Raw genomic sequence first — 20,620 nt, forward strand, 5'->3', positions numbered from 1 at the left:
CTCATCCTATATCTAGGCATTTCATTTTTCTGCCCTAAGTGGAGGTAGAAGGGGTCCTAGTATCACTCCCCCAAAAGTACATGGCAAAGAATCCAGAAGCTGCACCAAAGCTGTACTCCGGTGCTTAGGAATGGAGTGTGGCTTTGGTGCAACCTCCGGACTCTTAGGACCCATGCATCATTTAAATAGCATGCCTCCAAAGAGACCCAAAGCAGCTTTATTTTGGCAGTCTGTAACAGGCCATTTGTTAATTAAAACCTTAAAGAGAAATGAGGGCATAGGTGAAGTTCTTCCTACCAGTTTCCCCAAGGACTGCACCAAGACTCATCAATGCATGAGTGAATCTCACTTGGAGTTGCCCAGTGATTTTTTCTTTTAAATCTAGTAGCAATGTAGAGAATTGCTGTCTGCAGAGAAGGATGAATTGTGATTACAGAAGTGTTTTTATTTTTTTCCTCTTTCAGCTCCTGGTCTAGTTTGAGGAAGTAATTTCTCTAAAAGGAAATGGGACCTCCTGGATCCAAGCCGGAGAGCTCTCTAATAGGAAGTCAGGATGGAGGATGATAGAAAGGTGGTCTCTCTGGGTAAGTATTCATTTTGCCTTTGGTGTATAGATGCTGAGGGGATTAATTCCTTTTTCTTGGCATTTGTCACTCCGCTCTTGGGATGCCAGGCTATGACCTCAAGCCACACTGGGCCAAACCTGAGCTCATCCAAAGCTGTTTCTTAAATGTTAATTTTTCAATTTTAGCAGGAACAAAGCTTCCAGAGATTCATCTGATATGAGTGCAGTGCCTGGTCTTTCCCTTCTGAGGCTATTTGTTTCAAAGAGCAGAGGGAGATTGAAACAGCACACTTTTCTTGGTAATTTTGGGATTTAATACTCCTCCTGTAGTATTCCCCACTCTGTGCATAGATAGATAGAAGTGTTTATTGATTAGCCCTTAGGCCATTTCAAAATAACACAAAATAACACTAAAACAAGTAAAACGCACTATAAAATCCTCTAGAAATACTATAGCAATTAGAAAAGAGCTAAAATGTAATAACACAGAATCTGAAATGTATCAGTGCATAGATAAAAAGAAGAAAAGGTTGTTTGGGACAAAAGCTCTGAATATTTAACTCCTCGATGTTCCAGGTTTCAAAGTGTTGTAATAATTTATTTTTTATTTCTGTGGAATTATTATTTATATCCTGTTTTTCCCTCAAATTAGGTCTGAAAGTGGCTCACAAGGTAAAAGAACAACACAAAATTAAAAACATACAAAAAGTAAACGTTAGTGCAGAATTAAACTAGGGGCAGCCACTGACAAAATCCTCTCATGTCCCCACCAACCGTGCTTGCAATTGTGGTGGAATAGAGAGAAGGGTCTCTACTGAGGATCTTAGAGCTTGCGCTGGTTCATACTGGTAGATACAGTCTGCCAAATAGCCTGGACCTGAGCCATATAGGGCTTTATAGGTCATAACCAGCACTTTGAATTGTGCCTGGAAACAAACTAGTAGCCAGTAGAGCTGTTTCAGCAGGGGCATTGTGTGATCTCTATAACCTGCCCCTGTTAACAGCCTGACTGCAGCTCTTTAGATCATCTGAAGTTTCTGAACACTCTTCAGAGCCAGTCCTGAGTAGAGTGCATTGCAGTATCCAAATGTGTTTTAACTAAGGCATGTACCACCTTGCCCAGATCTAGCATCTCAAAGAACAGGCGCATCTGGCACACAAGTTTAAAATACAAAAGTACTCCTGGTCTGCAGAGACCTGGACCTCCAGGTTGAAAGGTGAGTCCAGGAATACCCCCAAACTGTGAACCTGCATCTTCAGGGGGAGTGTAACCCCATCTTACATAGGCTGAATCCCTACTCCCTGATCTGCCTTCCAACCTGTCAGGATTAAGTTGCGATTTGTTTGCCCTCATCCAGTCCATTACTAATGACAGACACTGTTTTAGGACTAGGACAGCCTCCTTGGATTGAGTTGGAAAGGAGTAGTAGAGTTGGGTGTCATCCACATATTGATGGCATTTCAGATGAAGTCCCCCAGTGGTTTCACGTATATGTTAAATAGCATAGGGGAAAACAGAAAACCCTGAGAGACCCACAGGTCAATTGCCACAGGGTTGAACAGGAGTCCCTCAGTACCACCTTTTGAGTTTGCCCCTCCAGGAAGGAACGAAGTCACTATAAAACAGTACTTCCAAGTTCCATACCAACAAGGCAGCCCAGAAAGATACCATGGCTAATGGTATCAAAAACCGCTAAGAAATCCAGCAGAACCAACAGGGACATACACCCCCTGTTCAGTTCTCTGCATAGGTTATCTGCCAAGGCTACCAAGGCTGTTGCCCTGGAAGGGAAGTTTGAGTCTCAGGCAGACAGTGGAGCTGTTGCAAAAGGTGCATTGTGTAGTCTCTATAACCTGCCCCAGTTAAAAGTCTAGCTGTAGCTCTTTGGACCAGCTGCAGCTTCTGAATACTCCTCAAATGCAGCATGTTACAATAACCCGTATCGGATGTAACTAAGGCATGTACCACCTTGGCCAGATCAGGTGTCCGAAGGAATGGTTGCACTTGGTGTATCGGCTATAAATGTGCAAAAGCACTCCTAGCCACTGCAGAAACCTAGGCCTCCAGATTCAAAGATGAGTCCGGGAGTACCCCCAAATTGTGAACCTGCCTTAGAAGGGATCGAAGAAATGGAACTGTAAAATGGTAAAGTTGGCCCTCAGTATCCACGGGGATCCGTACTGGAGCCCCCTGCAGATATCAAAATCCATAGATGCTCAAGTTCCATTGTCCCCAGTGGCGACATATGCTACCATGCCTCCGTTAGGGACAGCCAGGCAAGGCAAAAGGCAGTGGGAGTGGAGGTGTTTCTCCCTTCAGGACCACCAAGCCGGAGACAAAGAAGAGGGGAGGGAGGAGAGAATCACACACACCCCAGCCAGGCCCTGGGAAGGGGAAGAGGGTAGGGCCCCTCAGTCCATCTGCTGCCCCCATGGACCCCTGAGGAGATTGTGGCACTGATGTCCAGCCCAGGATGCTGCCCCCCTCCAGGGCCTGGGGGTCTTGAAGGCTCCTCTTCCTCCCTCTTCCTCCCTCCGGCCCTAGGGCAGGGAACCATCTAACTAAAAAGATTGCATGTACAGCGCTGTGTAAATTTACAGCGCTTCATAAATAAAGGTTAATAATAATAATAATAATACTGCTCACCCGCTCTTAGTGGGCCCCTCCGCTGGTCAGTCCACCCGCCCACCCGACCCTTCGCACTTCATCTCTCCTCACCTCCTGGCTGCTGCTGCTTCTGCCATTGCCCATGCTCACTTGCTTTGAGCACTTTGGGTGTGGAGTGCCACCACTAGGGACAATGCGGGCTTACTGTCCATGGATATACAAATCTGCAGATGACAAGTCCGTGTATACTGAGGGCTGACTGTATCTTCAAGTCTCATCCCAGTGAGGCAGCCCACGAGGGCATCATGGTCAATGGTATCAAAAACCACTGATAGGTCCAGCAGAACCAACAGGGATACACTCCCCCTGTCTTGTTCCCTGTGAAGGTCATCCACCAAGGTGACCAAGCCTGTCTCTGAAACAGATTGAAATGAATCTAGGTCATCTGCTTCATCCAGAAACCTCCAATAACTTGCCTAAAAATGTTAAGTTTGACACTGCCCTATAATTATCTATTATAGCAGAATTCAGGGATGGCTTTTTTGACAAAAGCCTCACAACTGCCTCCTTTAGACAAGTTGGAATCTTGTCTTGTTGTAGGGAGGCACATGTGGTGGTTCTCACTTCTCCAAGGATCTTGTCCGCATCCTCAGGCTGCACAAATTAAAAAGTATCCATTAATTCTGAACAAGCAGACAGCAAAGTTACATTGACTGGAATTTTATCAAGTATAGCATCCAAGTCAGAGCAGATCTGAGTGCCATCTTTTAACCTCGGATGAATATAATCTAAGATGTTTGTAATTACAGTGTGGTCCTTGGTATCCAAGGGCGATTGGTTCTAGGAACATCACCTCCCCTTGCAATTACCAAAACATGTGGATGCTCAAGTCCCTAAGACGGGGACTTGAACATAGGGCAGCAGCAGAGGTGGCAGCAAGCCCCAATTGCCAGGCTCCTCTGCCAGTCTCCATATATTGCCAACTGCCAAGTCCCTGCAAAAGCTGCTCACCACCCTGTAATTGGCAACAGTGGCTGCTGTCTCATTCACAAACTGTCAATAGAATCTTTCATGAAAGGAAAATGACAGTATCATAAGCTTGGCTTGGTTCCGAAGTATTGGAATATTTGTTTTTTGCATATAAAAGACTAGGACACAAGCAGGCCTAGTGCTGGTCTTGGGCCATCATTGCCTAACCATGCCCTATGATGAACGATATAGGGAGCTGGGTATGTTTAGCCTGGAGAAAAGAAGGTTAAGAGTGATATGATAGCCCTATTTAAATATTTGAAGGGATGTCATATTCAGAAGGGAGCAAGCTTGTTTTCTGCTGCTCCAGAGAATAGGATCGGGAACAATGGATGCAAACTACAGGAAAAGAGATTCCACCTCAATATTAGGAGGAACTTCCTTGACAGTAAGGGCTGTTCAACAGTGAAACACACTTCCTCAGAGTGTGGTGGAGTCTCCTTCCTTGAAGTTCTTTAAACAGAGGCTGGATGGTCATCTGTCAGGTAGGCTTTGGTTGAGAGTTCCTGTATGCGAAGGGCTAGACTGAATGTCCCTTGTGGTCTCTTCCAAGTCCATGAGTCTATGATTCTGTATCTGACCAGAGACTCTGCCTGGGGACAGACAAAAAAGATTCTTGCCAGGCAGTGAGTTTTTGCCAACTGGGCCATTCTTTACTTTTACTTCCTTACTTTATTGCAGTTGTAACTTCTCCCCTGCTTTTGAAAATTATCCAGAAATAGATTCTATTATGCTGTCACCAGGAACTAAAAGAGGCAGGTATCTTTGCCTAGTGGAGGAGGTAATTGATTGAAAAGGATATTATTGGCTGTGATAGCAGCATGCTTCAATGGGAATGTAGATTTTAAGATAGCATATTAAGAAGAAGGCGGGGGGTCTTGGAGACTTAGAAGAGATTACTGTTATAGAGATGTTTCTCTTTTTCCTCAAACAGAAAAAGAGCAGGCAAATGAGACCTATCGAGAGCTAGCTGTGACATCACGGAAAACAATCAAGCTTGTCATGGAAAAAGAGGAATTAGGAAATCCAAAGAAACCCAAAAAGCAGAAAGGAAATCAGTCAAGGGATAGGAAGAAAATCTTTGCTTCTGTGGCTATTGATCCTTCTGAACTTCTGAACTCCCAGTCTAAACAGGTACGGATCCTATCTATGGAAAAATACTCAAATATAAATTTGACTTCAGCATACACTTCAGAGTTGCCCCTATTAAATGGCCACCACAGTCTCTCTGCAGAGAGGCTAATACAGTAACCCCCTATTAAAAATGGCCGCTGGCACTATGCTTCAACTCAAGCACTCAAAATGGCAAGTGCACCTCACTCTTTAAGCACTGCAGTTACTGCTGAACGTCACTTGGACCAAAAAAGGTAAGAAAAGAGAAAGGGCTGTCTTCAATCTTCCATTTTAGTAATGGAGGAGGTCATGGGTTGGGAGTGCTGTTTCCGTTCTCAGCCGACCAAGAGGAGCTTCTTTATTCCAAAGTGATTAATATTTGGGAAGCACCATGTTTTTTTGATGTGACACTGTCTGCATGAGGTCTATTTTCTGTTGCAGGTGACCTTTGCAGAAGTGGCTGTGTATTTCACAGAAGAGGAATGGCAACTGTTGGATCGGGACCAAAGATCTTTGTATGAGGAGGTTATGATGGAAAACTATGAGAATGTGTCCTCCCTGGGTAAGGAACTTTAATCCACTGCTCTGTGGTGACTGAGGGTCCTTTCATACTACACAGTCATAGTGCTATGATCCCACTTTAATTGTCATGGCAACATCCTGAGGAATCTTGGGATTTGTAATTTATTCTTTAGTTGGGGATTCTACATACCAATCCCTAAACTGCCAATCCTAGGATTTAGTAGGAAGAAATTGTGGGTGTTAATGTTTTTTGCCCTTTTAGGCACTGGACAGGCCTCAAACTTCCCCTTGGAAAAAGGCCTCCTGTAGATTTAAAATGGCTCAGAGAGGGCCCAACGGTGGCAAAACTGCCCCCACTTCCCCTCAGGAATGTTGTGTGTGTGTGTGCAAAACATCGTTCAGATTTTTCAGGTAGTTCAGAGGGCATGCATCATCTAGCTCCACGTGGACTGGAAGGTATCTCTCGGAAGGTCCACAATAAGGCCATAAAGCCATGGCCTCCCAGGCAGCACTTGCTCCTCAGGACCACTCGGAATAACTAACAATTTTTCTAAATTTTGGCCCAAATGTGTACACGTTTGTATACACAAAAACCTTGTTGAGGATGAGTATATCTGCACACACAAGCAAAACTCCCAAGGAGAGATGTGTTTTCTTCCCCCCTCCCCACCCCAAGAGTGATGGCACAGATTGGCCAGCCTCAACTCTCTCCTCATCTCTCCCTCCCTGAACCCTCACACCATTTGGCTACATATACATCCCACCTGCTTTTCCATTCTAATGCTAGCTTCTGGAGATGAACTGTCTCAAACTTCCAGCTTCCCTTTGCTTCCCTCCCGCCACACCCTCCTTGCTCCCATATACTTGATTGTTGTCCATTTCTTCCTCTACTCTCCAGCTTTCTTCTTGCCCTCAGACTCATCTGCACTACTTCAGCATTTTACCTTCAGCATCTCATTCTCATCTCCTTTTTCCCCCACCATCCTGTTTTACACTCACTCACTCATTCTTTCTCACACACAATACAGACAGGGTTTTGATGAACTGGTGCAAACTGGTTCTGGTCCTTGTTTTCAGGCATATTAAGAGGTTCCATTTTGTGATTAATATCTATGATATATATTTTCCTTTTGAGCTTGCTTAGCACCACTTTTACTAGTGTCTTCATTTCTGAATGCTGAGACAGTCTTGCTTATCTTTGTCCTTCTTTATAGGAGATAACTGGTGGAAAACAAAAGTAAGCATGAAGTACAAGAAGTGCTTTAGACACAAACTAGGTTTTGCCAAAAACCTGCCAACCCACATGAAAGAAGAACACGGTACCACTGGGGCCCTGTATAAATGCACTTTGTGTGGGGAATGCTTTGCCCAAAAGATGGAGCCTAGTCTTCACAAAAGAAGCCATACTGGAATGAATGGTTTTAAATTAGAATTGTCTGGCAAACATGCTACTGGAGATTTGTATCTTGGGAATTGTCAGAGAGTGCACATAGCCGAGAAAGCATGCAGATGCCCAGAGTGTGGGAAATATTTTGCTTACAATTCACATCTTGTGAGCTACACAAGAGCACAAACAAGAACGAAACCATATAAATGCCAGGACTGTGGGAAATGTTTTGCTCACAGGTCATTTCTTTTGAGACATCAGAGAGTCCACACAGGATATAAACCCCACAAATGCCAGGACTGTGAAAAAACTTTTTTTTTGGAATTCACACCTGGAGAGTCACATGAGAGTCCACACAGGAGAGAAACCATATAAATGCCAGCAATGTGGGAAATATTTTGCTCATAAGTCAAATCTTTTGAGACATCAGCGAGTCCATACAGGAGAGAAACTATTCAAATGTGAGTACTGTGGTGAAGGTTTTGCTCAGTTAACTAAACTTTTCAGACATGAGACAGTCCACACGAGACAGACACCATACAGATGCCAGGAGTGTGGGAAATATTTTGCTCATAAGACAAATCTTTTTAGGCATCAGAGAATCCATACAGGAGAGAAACCATACAAATGTCAGCAGTGTGGGAAATGTTTTGCTCACAAGTCAGTCCTTGTCACGCATCAGAGAGTCCACACCGGGGAGAAACCATACAAATGCCAGCAGTGTGGGAAATGTTTTGCTCAGATGTCACACCTTGAAAGTCACCTGAGAGTTCACACAGGAGAGAAACCATTCAAATGTCAGCAGTGTGGGCAGTGTTTTGCTCACAAGCCTGTCCTTGTCACTCATCAGAGAATCCACACAGGAGACAAACCATACAAATGCCAGCAGTGTGGAAAATGTTTTGCTCAGAAGTCACACCTTGACAGTCACCTGAGAGTCCATACAGGAGAGAAACCATACAAATGCCAGCAGTGTGGGAAATGTTTTGCTCAGAAGCCAGTCCTTGTGACTCATCAAAGAGTTCACACAGGAGAAAAACCATACAAATGTCAACAGTGTGGAAAATGTTTTGCTCGCAAGTCAGATCTTTTGTTTCATGAAAGTGTCCACACAGTAGCGAAACCATACAAATGCCAGCAGTGTGGCAAATGTTTTGCTGAGGAATCACATTTTGAAAGTCACCAGAAAGCCCACAGGAGAGAGAAGCCATACAAATGCCAGAAGTGTGGGAAATGTTTTGCTCGCCAGTCTCACCTTGAGAGGCATTTGAGAGCCCATACAGGAGAGGAACCATACAAATGCCAACAGTGTGGGAAATGTTTTGCTTGTAAGTCACACCTTGAGTGTCACTTAAGAGTCCACACAGGAGAGAAACCATATAGATGCCAACAGTGTGGGAAATGTTTTGCTCAGAAGTCAAATTTTCTGACTCATCAAAGAAGCCATACAGGAGAAAAACCATACAAATGTCAGCAATGTGGAAAATGTTTTGCTCACAAGTCACACCTGGAGAGTCACCTGAGAGTCCACACAGGAGAGAAACCATTCAAATGCCAGCTGTGTGGGAAATGTTTTGCTCACAAGTCACACCTTGACAGTCACTTGAGAGGTCACACAGGACATAAACCAAACAAATGCCAGCAGTGTGGAAAATGTTTTGCTCGCAAGTCACATCTTGAGAGACACCAGAGAGTGCACGCAGAAGTGAATCCATACAAATGCCAGCAGTGTGGACAATGTTTTGTTCACAGTTCAGACCTTGTGACTCATTGTCAGGATCTGAAATCCTGTCATGTAGCTTCCATATGTTTTGTAGTTTAGTAGTATGGGATGATGGGTTGTATTGTACCAACAATTACTGTCCATTTAGCAGGCCCTTGAGGTCACTTCCAACAAACTTTGGTGGGGGGGGGCATACAGAATGAAAAAATCATATAAAGATGAACCCTAAATTTTAGACAGCAAGGTGGAAGCTGTACTCAGAGAAACTGGGAAGGATAAATCACCAGGAACAGATTCTATTCCAGTAGAACTACTACAATGTACACAGACAGAAACAACTCTAGTGTTAACTGAAAAATGCCAACAACTATGGAAAATAAAAATTGATCAATATGTGTCCCATTAAATAAAAAAGGAGATACAAAAGAATGCAGCAACTATAGGACCATAGCATTAACTCCCCCTGCAAGCAAAATTCTGCTGAAAAATGAACGTTGGGTACTTACCATGAGACGTTCGTTTCCAGCATGAGAGGGTCCTGGCATCCTGTAGTCTGGGTTATGTACCTCCCATTTGCTCCTGTAGGCAGGGACAAAAGAAGACCGGCCCCTATATAGGGAGGAGCTCACCCTCCTGGGCCTCAGTCAATAACAAGCCAAGTGAATAGAAATAAACTGAACTAACCTTTAATCGGTAAAATCAGATAACACAAGAGAATTAACCTAAGGTCATCTCAAAGAGACTAGACTCAATAGTAAAAACAGGCAACAAGACAACCAACAACCAGCGAACAGAAGAAAAGAGGGAGGTCCGTCACCAGGTCGAGCTGAGCCGCAGGGTGGCACCAAGGGAGGGCAGGATGCCAGGACCCTCTCATGCTGGAAACGAACGTCTTACGGTAAGTACCCAACGTTCATTTTCCCAGCAGAGAGGGCCTGGCCTCCTGTAGTCTGGGATTTACCAAAGCCCTCTCATGACGGGAAGGAGGTGCCTAAGAGGATCCTGCGGTCTCATCTACCTGTTGGAGGACCCTCCTACTGAAGGCCGCCTCGGCGGACTGAAACACATCTAGCTTGTAATGTCTGATAAAAGATGAGGGAGACTTCCATGTCGTGGCCTGGCAAATCTCCACCAAGGAGGCATTGGTGAACAGAGCCGCCGAGGTAGCCGCACTTCTTGTGGAATGGGCCAACAGTCCCTCAGGGGGAGTGAGGCCTAATGTCTTATAGGCCTCAGTGATGCAAGCCTTGATCCATCTGCTTAGAGTGGAGACCGACACCTTGCGACCCCAGGACCCCTGGCGGAATGACACAAACAAGACCTCGGAAGTCCTAAATGACGCTGTCCTCTTGATGTAGACCTTAAGCGCCCTGCAGACATCTAGGGTGTGCCAGATCTTTTCCAATTCCTTCTGTGGATTGGGACAGAAAGAGGGCAACAAAATGTCTTGTGAAGTGTGAAAAGTCGAGTTAACCTTCGGCAAGAATGTAGGGTCAGTCCGGAGGCACACAGAGTCTGGTCTAAACATGCACAGGTCACTGCGGACTGACAGTGCTCCGAGCTCAGACACCCACCTCGCCGAGGTGATGGCGGTGAGGAAGACTACCTTTAGGGTGAGGTGTTTTAGGGATGCCTCACGAATTGACTCAAAAGGTCCCACCATCAGAGCCTTGAGGACCGTGTGAAGGTCCCAGGTGGGGAAGCGGTGTTTGGTGGGCGGAGCCCTGTTGGAGACACCCTTTAGTAGCCTCTTAATGTGAGGGTGAGCTGACATAGCCGATGCCATCTTGTAAGGCAACACCGAGGTGATGGCCGCCACCTGTCTCCTGACAGTGTTGGGCCTAAGGCCCCTTTTGATGCCGTTGTGAAGAAATTGAAGCAAGTCTGAAACCGAGAAATTGAGGAAGTTGATCCGTTTGAGTTTGCACCACCTCTTGAAGGACCTAAAGGTGGCCTCATAGATGCGGTTAGTGGATGGGCGCCTGGATGCTAGGATGGAGTCTATGACCTCGGCAGAATAACCGCATCGCCGGAGCATATCGCATTCAGCCTCCAGGCGTGAAGGTTCAGCCACTCTGGGTCGGGGTGAAGAATCTGGCCCTGGCTCAGGAGATCCCGGCGGTGAGGCAGGGCCATCGAGGCCGATGACATGGCCAGGATCTCGGAGAACCATGGCCGTCTGGGCCACGCCGGCGCCACCAGGATGACATCTGAGTTGTCCCTCCGGATCTTGGCCACCAGCCTGGGCAGCAGAGGAAGTGGTGGGAAGGCATAAACCAGCTTCGAGGGCCACTGGAGATTGAGGGCGTCGACTGATTCGGCCCCCTCTGTCAGGAACCGAGACACGAACCTGGGTAGCTTTGTGTTTACAGGGGAGGCGAACATGTCTATCTCTGGTTGGCCTAACTGAAGGGCTATCTGACGAAACACCTCCGGGTGAAGAGACCACTCGCCCTGGTCGACGTCTGATCTGCTCAGCCAGTCCGCGATTGTGTTGAGCTCTCCTCGAAGGTGTTCTGCCTCAATGGAGATGAGGTTGGACTCGGCCCACTGAAATAGAAGGCGGGATTCGCTCATCAGATCTTTTGACCTTGTTCCGCCCTTGCGATTGAGATGAGCTTTGGTGGTGACATTGTCTGTCCTTATGAGGACTGGTTTGTTGTGAACTGACTGTCGAAAGGCATGGAGGGCCAGCCTGACTGCTCTCAGCTCTAGCCAATTGATGGGCATGGCCTGTTCTTCCGGCGACCATCTCCCCTGAACCATCTGTGGACCGCAGTGAGCCCCCCATCCCCTCAAGCTTGCGTCGGTCGTGATCTGAACCCTTTCTGGGTATCAGATCGGACGGCCCCTGAGGATTGCCGGCGAGATCCACCACCGCAGGGAGTCGAGGACTTGGGGCGTCACCAATGCCTTGATGGGGGACCTTGACGCTATGGTTTCCTGAAAGGGCAGGAGGAACCACTGGAGGGGCCTGGAGTGGAACCTGGCCCATGGGACGCAGTCCCTTGACGCTATCATGAGGCCTTGGAGGCGGGCCAGGAGATTGATGCTGGCTCTGGGTCGCTTCAGGACCTGGGAGACTGTTGTGGAGATGGCCTGGACTCTGTCCGGTGTGAGGGATATCAAGCCTCTCTCTGTGTCGAGATGAGCCCCTAGGTGGAGAATCTGTCGTGAAGGTTCTGTGGAGCTTTTTGTCATGTTGACTAAGAAGCCGTGTTGTTCCAAGGAGCGAAGGACCTGGCGGACATCTGCTCGACCCTGGAGCAGCGATGGGGACCGGATCAGGAGATCGTCTAGATATGGATAGACGTGGATCTTCTTTGTTCTCCAGTGTGACACTAGAGCCACCAGGATCTTCGTGAACACCCTTGGGGCCGACGATAGGCCAAACGGCAACGCCCTGCATTGGAAGTGGCGGTTGTCGTAGGTGAACCTCAGGTAGCGCCTGTGGTCGGGATGGATGGGAATATGAAAATAGGCATCCCACAAGTCTAAAGAGGAAAGAAAGTCCCCAGGCTGGAGTGCCTCTAGGATAGATTTGAGGGTCTCCATCCGGAATCTTTTGTAGGATATGAACGAATTGACCCGTCTCAGATTTAGGATAGTCCTCCAAGTACCGTTCTTCTTTGGCACCAAAAAGAAAGTGGAGTAACAGCCTCTGTGCCACTGAGAGGCTGGGACCTCTTCAATGGCCTGTAGGCGAAGCAGGTCTCTGATGGCGTCCAGTAGGAGGTGATGTTTGGCTGGATCGTTCGTCTTCGGTGAGGGGATGCATTTTTCGCTGGGCAAGCGGCAGAATTCTATGCGGTAGCCTGATCTTAGGGTGTTGAGGACCCACTGATCTTTCGTGGATCGTTCCCAAACCTCGACAAAGTGTCTCAGCCTGCCCCCCACTGGGGGCGCCCCATCATGGCTGCTGTTGTTTCTTTGAACTTCTTCCACCTGTGGGCTGGCCTCTCTGTTGGAAAGGCTGGCGGGACTGTCTGGACTGGGACTTAGAGTCGCCCCATCGCTGTCCGAAGGGTCTAGAGTCTCTGGACTGGAAGGAGGAGGAGGGGGGGGAGGAGAAGGGTCTGGAAGAACGAAAGGGCTGTCTCTTGGACCTAGTCCTAGGCCTAGCCTCTGTTTTGCGACCTCCTGGCAGGGACTTTTTCTTATCTTTATCCTCGACCAGAACCTGATCGAGCAATTCACCAAACAATTTAGTCCCAAGGAAGGGAGTGAAGGCCAGATTGTTTTTTAGCCAGAGCTGGCGGCTGACGGTGACCGCCGCTGCCTGGGCCCTGGACCAGTATTGGACTGCGTCCAACGTCCCATCAAATGTGTAGGCTGTTGCCAAGGCTATCTTATTCAGACCCTGCCTGAGGTGGGTCTGATGAAGGGGAACCTCCTGGAGGAGCTCTCTCGTCCACTGGAGGGAGGCCCTGGCTATAATGGAGGCTGCGGCCGCCGCTCTGATAGCCACTGACATAGCCTCATGTGCCTTTTTGAGGGCCGCCTCAGCCTTTTTATCCTCTGGCACCTTCAAGGTGTCTTTGCCCTCTCTACAAAAAACAGCGGAAGAAACTAAGGCGGACACAGGGGCATCCAGCACCGGGACCTGGAACCTCTCCATCACAGATGGAGGGAAGCTGTAGAGATTTTTTTAGTGTGTTAGGAAAGGGGCCCGAGGCCGCTGGCCTGTCCCACTCGGCCCTAATGACCTCCATGAGGTTCGCAGGGCAAGGGATCTTGGCCATGGGAGGGGCAGGGACCGGGAAGAGACCCTCTCCCACCCTGGGCAACTCAGACTCACGGGGGGCCTTGTTTTCGACTGAGGGAGAAATGGCGAGGGTCTTTAGAGTCTTTTTTAGGAGCCTGGGAAAATCCTCCATCTTAAAAAGGCGGGCTGAAACAGTTGGAGGGTCCGGATCCCCGGCATCCTCCTCCCGATAGCTCTCCCTCTTCAAGGTCACCCCTGGTCTCTGGGTCAGCGTCCTCCTCTAGGTCTGAGGAGGCCAAGTCGGCCCGCTGGCAGTGGCGCAGCAGCCGACTGCGCCTCTTGGGGGGGCGCAGGGCTCTGGAATTGGCCTCGGAGTCGGAGAGGGAGACCTCGTCCTCCTCCCTAGGCCGCTTACCCAGCTCCAGATCGGCCTGATCTAGCAGGGTAGGGAAGGGGTCAGCGGAACAGCGGCTAGCCCCAGGGCGAGTGGCAGCAGGCACTGGGGCTCCCTCAGCACTTTCAAGATGGCGGCGCCCCTGGTCCATCCCAAGATGGCGGCGCCCACGGTCCTCTCCAAGATGGCGGTGCCCTAGGCCCTCACCAAGATGGCGGCCACCGTCCACGTGACCGGGCTGGAGGCTGGCTTCAGGGCGCCCAAGATGGCGGCCTCCATGGCCAGCCCCAAGATGGCGCCCTCCCTCCGCAAGCATGCTTCCGCCCTCGTTGCGGGCCAGGGCAGTTGCGAGGGCAGGCTCCGAAACAGCGGAGCCAGCTGGAGCCACAGCTTGGGGGGCGCTGGAGCATGACGCTGGCTGCGGCTGGAGCGCCCAGCCCGCTCCCAGCGCCGACGCCAGGGCCTGGAGGCCCCCTAGGCCTGTGGGGAAAAGGCTGCCGGGGAAAGAGGGGGGAACCCACTCCCGGGTCCCCACGTGCGTGGACGCTCTCCGCAGCGGCGGAGGCTCCGCCTTGGCCCCTGGCCGGCAGGGGCTCGATGGAGGGGGGGGCTGCGGAGGCCCCGCTAGCCCCTAACTGGGGCGCGGGGAGGGAAAGGCCCCCAAGCAGGTTCCCTACGGGGAACTCCCCCACCCCGAGAAGGTTTGCCGCCTCGCGGGCAAACATGGCCCGCACAAAGTCCCCTAACTCCCTGAGGGGGCTTACCTGGGCTCGGTCGGTCGGGGTGGGGGCCTCCTCGACACCTTGGGGACCTGAGCGGCCCGGGCGGAGGGAAGGGTGTTGTTCAGTGCCTCGGAGGGTCGGTCCCTCCACTGGCTGAACACCTGGCTCAACCTCTGACTCCGGTTCTCCCTGGGGGACCGGCAACCCCTGGGCAGGAAGACCCTGAGCTGGGGGGGGTCCCTTCACCCGTGCCGCTAGGGTCATCCGCCATAGCCCACCACCAAGAGGAGGATAGGCAGGGGGAGAGGGAGCAGAAAAAAGGCAATTCAAACTGTACCACTTCAGCGGCAAGGACGAACTTCGCTGGCAGGAGAATTCATGACCTGCTAGGAGTGTAGGCAGGACAAGACTGGGGCCCAGGAGGGTGAGCTCCTCCCTATATAGGGGCCGGTCTTCTTTTGTCCCTGCCTACAGGAGCAAATGGGAGGTACATAACCCAGACTACAGGAGGCCAGGCCCTCTCTGCTGGGAAATTCTAGATCAGGGAGGTTGAGTTTGAGAATGGGGTCATGGAGATGTCTAATTGATAGGTTTACTATGAGTCAAGGTTGACTTGAAGGCAGTTAACAACAAACAACAAAGATGGAAAATATTACAAGACTCAAAGAAAAGAGGAGGATTAGGAAGACCAGGCTTAAATTGTACTGTTTGCCAGGTTTTTTTAATATGGCTGAGAGAATGGATAATATGAATAAATAAAAATTACTTCAGTTAAAAGGTTCAGATTTAAGTTGGCTGACATGCACAACTCTGGTATGACAAAATTAAGGAAAACAAAGCTATTAATAACCATTACATTAGAAAGCCATTATTGAGAGTCTGGCAAAAATATAAATCTAGATTTTATAATAAAATACCACTGTGTGTGTGTGTCTCAAAGGAACAGTCATAGATTGAAAACAGGGGATGAATTATTAAAAGAAGGTATTAATTACCAATGGTTTTTACACAGACAGCTTTCAAAAAGGAATAAAATAGATATGAAGCTGTATGGAATTGAAGCAAACAAGATGGAATTTAAAATTTGATTGGCTCTGAAGATTATACAATTTCTAAGATGTATAGATTGATACTGACATGACAGAAGGATTGTGTGATTTATATGGGCACAGAATACAGGCCACTAAATACAATGGGAAAAGATACGGATTTTTTTAAAATTACACTTTGTAATGATTTGAAAGAAAACTATTATAATTTTATATACATATATGATATCTAACACCTGAAAAATTAGCAAAATGTATAAAGGTAAAAAGAAAAAAAATGTAAATGTCAAGATAAAACTGAGACACATTATCTCCTGAGGTGCCAACGTAAATAGCAAAAAATAAAATAAAAATCTGGATTCTGATACATACAAATACGTTAATAATTTTGAGGACAGACATACCAATGAAACCAGAATTATTTTTGCTAAACATAATAGATGGGGGGGGGGAATAGAACAATTATAATATACATGATAATTGCTGCAAGGATTGTGTACACACAGAAGTGGAAAGATAATACAAGTTCAACACAGGAAGAATGGCTAAAGGCCTACTGTCCCTCCACATTTGTGGATTTTATTATTATGTTCTCTCTAGGAATCTCTAGGTCCTCCAGTGCAACTCTGTGGTCAACTTTAACCAAAAGTTGCACTGAAGGATCTAGAGATTCCTAGAGAGAACACTCTACTAAGCGTTTGTAGCTCTTCCAGCACAATTCTATGGTCGGTGTCTAGCAGATATTGACTACAGAGTTGCACTGGAAGACCTAGAGATTCCTAGAGAGGTGTTCTGTCAGATTAAAACAATGTTTTTCTTATTTGGGGTTTTTCGACATTCATGGAGGTCCTGTGCCCCCAACTCCAGCAAATGTGGAGGGACAAGTATAAATGAACAAGGTATGCACAACCTTCAAATGGTTTACAAACCGACGAAGAAAATCCAGCAAATGCTTTGCTCAGCCAAGGACCAGGGAAACCCTCTCACAGCCGCAGTAGTTTACCGCATATCATGCAGCTGTGGACAAGTCTACATAGGGACCACCAAACAAGAATCAAGGAACACAAGAGGCACTGCAGACTGAGTCAGCCAGAAAAATCAGCAGTAGCAGAACATGCCACTAACCATCCTGGCATAAAATACTGTTTGAAAGCACTGAAGCTCTGGACCATGCCAACCACTACCATGTCAGGATGCACAGGGAAGCCATTGAAATCCACAAACACCTGGACAATTTCAACCGGAAAGAAGAAACCCTTAAAGTGAACAAAATTTGGCTACCAGTCCTGAGAAATAGCAAAATAAGGACTCAGCAAATGCAAATGGTAAGCCACTCAGAGTCAGGGCTTTCCCAACAGATAATGATCACCAATTAGCAGACATTAATCCTTGTTTGCATTAGCCTCCCAGGCTGAGGGCTGTCATCAGCACAGAACAAGACACATGCAAATCACTCCTGCATTCCCAGGCTCACACAGTGTATATATGTGTGTGTGTATATACACACACACACACACGCACGCACCTTTTCCAGGCAAAGCATTCTCTGAAGATGCCAGCCACAGATGCTGGCGAAACGTCAGGAAGAAAATCTTCTAGAATATGGGCACATAGCCCAAAAACCCACAAAAAAAACTATGCACACTATTGTTTCTATTGTTTAAATTTTTATATTAGAGTATTAGAACAAGAAGGTAAATTCTAAAAAGTCAGATTTGAATAATGGATAAATAAATACAACATAAGTATTGTATATGTATATATGTGCACGTGTGTGTAACAGAAGAGAAAATTTAGATAACTAATTTAAAAAGTAGAACAAGAAATGAAAACATTTAAAAAAAGCAAGATAAATATAAGTAAGACCAACATCTATTAGAGTAGAAGTATTTGTTTATACAGTATTTGTTTGATACGTACAGTATTTGTTTGTTGTGTAAATTTCCAATAGGACGTTTGGGTGGATTTTCTTCCCTTTGCAGAGGTGTCTCATAATAATGCAATGTACCAGACAGAGTTCAGGACATTTGCCATTTCACCTTGTTATTTACTGTTATAAATATGTTGTAAATATTATACTGATAATGATTGGAAAAGCTGTCAAGTTTATTTTATTGTGTTTTTTATAATAAAAATATGTTTTTTTAAAAAAATAAAAGCAGTTTGTGAAACTGGAGGCTGAACTACCAATGAGCACCATCCATCATCCCAAACTGATGGCCAGACCAAAAGACTTAACCAGGTGTTGGAACACTATTTATTTGCTATGTAAATTTTCAATATAATGATTGGGTGGATTTTCCTCCTTTTGCAAAAGTGGCTTGTAATAATGAAGTGCACCAGAGTACAGGATATTTACCATTTGAAACTGCCTGTGCTTGGGAGCTCAAGCCATAGCCAAGCCTTGAAGTCAATCAGTCTGACCCAGCGGGCACAAGTGGTGTGGGCAAGGTTGCCTCAGATTGTGTTTGCCCTAGAAATGAAATCCCAACTGGGACTTTGAAGTGGGACAGATTAATATTTACCCATTAATTTTTTAAGGCGCCAGCAGCCCTCAACTGCTAAAGCATCCCCAGCAGGTATCTGTCCAACCTCTTCCTGAAGACATCCAAAGGAGGAGATCGCAGCACCTCTCTAGTAAATTGGTTCCATAGCTGAACCACAGTTACCATCAAGATATTCCTTCTAATGTTCAATTGAAATCTCTCCTGTAACTGCAGACCATTAGATGTGATCTTACCCTTTTGAGCCAGCAGGGAACAGGCCTGACCTCTCTGTGACAGCCCTTGAGGTATTTAAAGACTATGATCCTGTCACCTCTCAGTCTTCTCTTCACCAACCTGAAAATGCCTGGCCACCTCAGCCTTTCCTCATATGTTTTGTTCTTGCCTCTTATCATCCTTGTTACCCTTCTCTGTACCTGTTCCAGCTTGTCTACATACATCCTTCTTAAATGAGATGCCCACAACCAAATGTGATATTCATAGAATAACAGAGTTGGAAGAGACCACAAGGGCAATCCAATGATTCCCTATAGCAAAGATTCCCCAATGTTTCCCTTTGGGCAAAGATTCCCCAATGATTCCCAATAGCAAAGATTCCCCAGTGTTTCCCATTGGGCAAAGATTCCCCAATGATTCCCTATGGGCAAATATTCCCCAGTGATTCCCTAAGGGCAAATATTCCTCAATAATTCCCTAAGGGCAAATATTCTCCAATTATTCCCTATAGGTAAATATTCCCCAATGATTCCCTAAGGGCAAATATTCCCCAATGATATCCTATGGGCAAATATTCCTCAATGATTCCCTAAGGGCAAATATTCCCCAATGATTTCCTATGGGCAAATATTCCCCAATAATTCCCTAAGGGCAAATATTCCTCAATAATTCCCTAAGGGCAAATATTCTCCAATGATTCTCTATAGGTAAATATTCCCCAATGATATCCTATGGGCAAATATTCCTCAATGATTCCCTATGGGCAAATATTCCCCAATGATTCCCTATGGGCAAATATTCCCCAATGATTCTCCATGGGCAACTATAATGATTTTCTATTGGCAAGTATTCTCCAATTATTGGGGGTGAGGGCAGGAGGGAAGGAGACCCCCATCCTCCATGTTCCTGGAAAAGGGAGGAGGGACCTCATGCTTTTTCTTGAGGCTGCTGCAGAGAAGAGGAAGGAGCCAGACTCCAGGCCCTGGGAGGCTTAAGACTCTCCTGAAATATCTGCAATAATAGAATCCTAGATTTGGAAGAGACCCCAAGGGCCATTCAGTCCAACCCCATTCTGCCATGCAGGAACTCCCAACCAACTCCAAGCATAGTGCTCAGCTTCCTAAAGAGGCAGGAAGCTGTGATGAAGGGGAAAGAGTAGAAGGAGACACCCTCTGTTCTCATTTCCAGAAAGGGTAGCAGGAGGATCCTTCTGGATTTCTTTGGCAGGAAAAGGGAAGGGGTTTGGGAAAGGAAAAGGGTAACAACAACAAGGGGCTGAAGGGACCCCAGATATAAATGTGGGTTGTTTTAATGTGTGTACATCTTAATGTGTGTACATTGCACAGCAAGAACAAATTTGGGGAGAGAGAGACTGGCATTAGTCAGCTGTCGTAGTGGAAGAGGAGGATGCTCTTAGCCCTTTACTCCTTTTTGTGGATTCTGTGTCCCTACTAAGCCCTCATATAAAATACTAAGCCCTCATGAATGAATGAATGAATGAATGAGACTTTATTTATATACCGCCGTTCCTTCGATCACGGCGGTTTACAACACAGTAAAAATACAAAATGTACCAACAACAGTCCCCGATATTAAAAGAATACAATATATCATTAAAATCCATCATTTGATCATATAATTAAAACCAGTAAAAAAGCAATAAAATGATTCCGATCAAACAATTCACACAATACACAGGAGAGAATATCAATTAGGACATGTGGGGGAAGGCTTGGCAGAAGAGGTAAGTTTTAAGGTTTTTCTTAAAAGACTCGAGGGAGGAGGCCGAGCGGAGCTCGTCAGGGAGAGAGTTCCAAGTCTGCGGGGCCAAGACAGAAAAAGCCCTATGCGCTGACACTGTATATCTCACCTTAGGAACTCTCAAAAGTTGTCTCCCACCTGACCTGAGAGTGCGGGGCGGATTATATGGGGAGAGGCGGTCCTCCAAGTACTCTGGGCCCAAGCCATTTAGGGCTTTATAGGTAACAACCAACACCTTGTATTGCGCCCGGAAGCGAATTGGCAGCCAATGCAGATCTTTCAATATAGGTGTTATATGGCTGGCCCTGGAACTACCAGTGAC

At 46.9% G+C, this 20,620-nt stretch overlaps 1 pseudogene; it reads left to right on the forward strand.

The window, feature by feature from the left end:
- Window positions 1-468: 468 nt before the first annotated feature.
- LOC121923056 overlaps window positions 469-20,620 on the forward strand; it is a 100,115-nt pseudogene continuing 79,963 nt past the window's right edge.

The sequence above is a fragment of the Sceloporus undulatus genome, chromosome 2 (genome assembly GCF_019175285.1).
Source record: "Sceloporus undulatus isolate JIND9_A2432 ecotype Alabama chromosome 2, SceUnd_v1.1, whole genome shotgun sequence".
NCBI lineage: Eukaryota > Metazoa > Chordata > Lepidosauria > Squamata > Phrynosomatidae > Sceloporus > Sceloporus undulatus.